This window comes from Chlorocebus sabaeus, chromosome 2, assembly GCF_047675955.1.
Source record: "Chlorocebus sabaeus isolate Y175 chromosome 2, mChlSab1.0.hap1, whole genome shotgun sequence".
Taxonomy (NCBI): Eukaryota; Metazoa; Chordata; class Mammalia; order Primates; family Cercopithecidae; genus Chlorocebus; species Chlorocebus sabaeus.
This window is the reverse complement of record NC_132905.1, coordinates 20,761,114-20,765,020: the sequence shown is the minus strand read 5'-3', so window position 1 is coordinate 20,765,020 and position 3,907 is coordinate 20,761,114. Positions and strand designations below refer to the sequence as shown.

General features: G+C 38.5%; 1 non-coding gene across 1 annotated transcript; it reads left to right on the top strand.

Annotated features, from left to right (window-relative positions):
- Positions 1-826: 826 nt before the first annotated feature.
- On the top strand, positions 827-932 carry LOC119618746 (U6 spliceosomal RNA). The gene has a single exon (XR_005235106.2). It is a non-coding gene; the product is annotated as a U6 spliceosomal RNA (small nuclear RNA).
- The last annotated feature ends 2,975 nt before the right edge of the window (positions 933-3,907 follow it).

Here is a 3,907-nt window from a genome sequence, read left to right as displayed (position 1 = left end):
TAAAAATACAAAAATTAGCTGGGCGTGGTGGCACGTGCCTGTAATCCCAGCTACTTAGGAGGCTGAGGCAGGAGAATCGCTTGAACCCGGGAGGCGGAGGTTGCAGTGAGTCGAGTTCACACCACTGCACTCCAGCCTGGGCAACAGAGTGAGACTCCTTCTCAAAAAAAAAAAAAAAAAAAAAAAAAACAAGAAACGTATAGGTAAAGAAGTTTGTAAAATGTAGTTCATCCCAGCCAAATTCACATATTTTAAAGCTACTAAACCAGCTAAGGCTAAAAGAACAGAACAGATTTTTTTAGTCCCATTTTCTCTGGATGGCTTCCAGTCAATGCCTAAGCAAGGCAGTATCAAAGGCTTAGACATTTCTGCCCAATGGGGGAATTCCCTTAGTAGGCAACTGTTGCTCCAGAGCTCCCCCGTCAGGCTGGCAGACATAGTATTAGGAATTCATCGTGAGGTGACAGCTCCCCTGCTTAAATCCTGCTTCTTCCCATTTTCTTTCACAGGTGTCACTCCACAATAAATCTTTTGTATTTCTAATTCTGTCTTAGCATCTGCATCTCAGAAATTCCAACCAGTATAAAATAACTTTAAAATAACCATTGTAACTATACTCAAGGACTGAAAATATCCTTCAAATAAATGAATAAATAGGAAATTTCAACAGATAAATAGAAACTACAGAAAAGAATCAAATGAACATGCTAGAATTTAAAAATTCAATATCTGTATTTTTTAAAGGTCACTGGATAGGCTTAACAAGAGACAAGAGGTGACAGAGAGTCAACAAACTTGAAGATAGGTCAATAGAAGTATCCTACCTGTCCTCATTTCAGCAGTACATATACTAAAATTAGAATGATACAGAGAAGATTAGCATGGCCCTGTACAAGGATGATATGCAAATTCATGAAGCATTATAAAATAATTTTTAAATTTTTTTTAAAAGAGATATCCTAGCTGAAGAATAGAAAAATAAAAAATGGTGAAATTTCAATGACCTATGGAGCAATATCAAAAGTTTTAACTTTGTATCATTGGAGTCCTTGAAGGCCTTAAGAAAAGATTAGGACAAAAAAGTTTTGTGGGCTAGGCCCAGTGGCTCATGCCTATATTCCCAGCACTTTGGGAGGCCAAGGCGGGTAGATCACTTGAGGTCAGGAATTCAAGACCAGTCTGACCAAAATGGTGAAATGCCATCTCTACTAAAAATATAAAAAATTAGCCGAGCATGGTGGTGCATGCCTGTAATCCCAATCTCAGCTACTTGGGAGGCTGAGGCAGGAGAATCTCTTGAACCCAGGAGGCGGAAGTTGCAGTGAGCCAAGATCATACCCCTGCACTTCAGGTTGGGCAAAAAGAGTGAAATTCCATCTCAAAAAAAAAAAAAAAAAAAAGTTTTGTGAAGAAATCATGGTCAAATTTTTAGTGCAAGTTATAAATTTACAGATTCAAGAAATTCAACAAACCCCAAGCAGGAAAAAATACAAAGAAAACCACATATAAATACATCAGACCAAACTGCTGAAAACCAAAGATAAAGAAAATATCATGATATCAGCCAGAGAAAATTTACACAATACATAACGGGGAACAATGATTTGAATGACTTCTGACTTCACATCAGAAATAATAGAGAACAAAAGACAACAGAAAAACAACATTAAGCCCAGGCGACATGATGAAACCCCGCTTCTACAGAAAAAAACACAAAAATTAGCCAGCATGGTGGTGCACACCTGTAGTCCCAGCTATTTGGGAGGTGAGGCGGTAGGATCTCTTGAGCCCAGGAAGTTGAGGCTGCAGTGAGCCATGATCACACCACTGCACTCCAGCCTGGGTGACCAAGTGAAACCCTATATCCAAAAAAAAAAGGAAAAGAAAAACAAATTGTCAACCCAGAATTCTATATCCACGAAAATATACCTGAAATGAATGTGTTGCTATGCAACAATTACCACAACCTAGTGGTTTTTAAATATGCACATTATCTCACAGTTTCTCTACATTGGAAGTCAGAGCCAGGAATCTGTTCTCACCTGGAAGCTGAACTGACAATGAATCGTCTTCTAAGCTCATTCAGGTTAGTGGCAGAATTTATTTCTTTGAGATTGTAAGACTGAGGCCATGCTGAGCAACTAGATGTTGCCTGAAATTTCTTGCCTGGTGGGCTCAGATAAGTTTTTGCAAGCCTCCATGCTCACAGCCAGTAAGTAAAAGAGACTAGAGTCAGCTAGCAAGACAGAGTCTTCTATAATGTACCATATCATGGCAGTGGCAACCTATCACTTTTGCCATATTCTATTGTTTAGAAGCAATTCACAAGTCCCACCCACACTCAAGGAGAGGAGATTATACAAGGATGTGAATACCAGAAGGTGGGGATTACTGGGGGTCACTCAAGTTCTGTCCACCACAATGAAGATGAAACAAAAACATTTTCAAGTGAATGAAAACTAAGAGACTTCACTCAGCAGATCTGCACTACAAGAAACACTAAATGAAATTCATCAAATGAAGGGAAGTGACACAGATGGAAACTCATATATCTTCAAGAAGTAGTGAAATCCCTGGTGTTTTGTGAAAAGGCCACCTATGCAAAGTGACATCCAAATACAGAAGGAGCCAAGAAGCCAAAGAATGAGGTTGACAAATCCAGTTTGTCAGTAGGAACTTATAGGCAGAAGCGTAGTCTTGGGTGGCAGCAAGAAAAATAGATTTCTGCACCGTTACTCCCCAGACCCAGGGCTTTTATACCAGAGGGCAAGAGTGTATGTGCTCTATAGAGACAATTAAAGGTACCCTCCAGAAAGGCAAGAACACTATAGGCATCATAGCCCATAATTTCTGCAGTAACATCAAGATAGACCTGTTGCTACACTAGGAATAGTAAGTAAAGTAGAAATTTTGCAGGCATTCCCAGAACTGGGGTTAAGCAGAAGTCAACATGGAAGATCAACATCCAAGATGGGGTCATTTTTTCCTCCACATCTGAAAATGTTAAACATGTTGCTGAGTGATATGGTTTGGGTCTGTGTCCCTGCCCAAATCTCATGTCAAATTATAATCCCCAATTTTGGAAGAGGGGCCTGTTAGAGGTGATTGGATCATGAGGGCAGACTTCCCCCTTGCTGTTCTCGTGATAGTGAATGAGTTCTCATGAGATTTGGTTGTTCAACAGTGTGTAGCACCTGCCCCTTCCCTCTCTTCCCCCTGCTCTAGTCATGTAAGATGTACCTCCTTCCTCTTCACCTTCCACCATGATTGTCAGTTTCCTGAGGCCTCCCCAGCCATGCCTCCTGTACAGCCTGCAGAACTGTGAGTCAATTAAACCTGTTTTCTTTATAAATTACCCAGTGTCTGGTAGTTCTTTATAGCAGTGTGACAACAGACTAATTTAGTGAATATAAAACATTACATTCTCCTTAATTTCTAAATGCTTCTAACTCTTTAAAACAAAAATTATAACATTGTATTGTGGGAATTTTAATGTATTTATACATAATATGTATGAAAACATAGCATCAAGGTTGGGGGTAAATTGATGTGTATGGTTGTAAGGCTCTTAAATTTTGCGTGAAGTGGGTAAAATATTTAGATCTAAGTAGAATGTAGACTGTAAGTTAAGAATGAATATTGTAATCACTAAACAACCACTTTAAAACACATAAAGAGGTGTAGCTAAAATGCCAATTAACTAATTAAAATGGAGTTCCAACCCATAATGAAGAGAGAAAAAAATGTATATATAAAACAAGTAATAAAATGGTAGACCTATATCAAATTATATCCATAATTACATTATCTATAAATGGACTAAACACTCCAACTAAAAAGCAGAGAAGGTAGGAATTTAAAAAAATAACAAGGAGAATCTGTATCCCAACTACAAGAGATATACTTT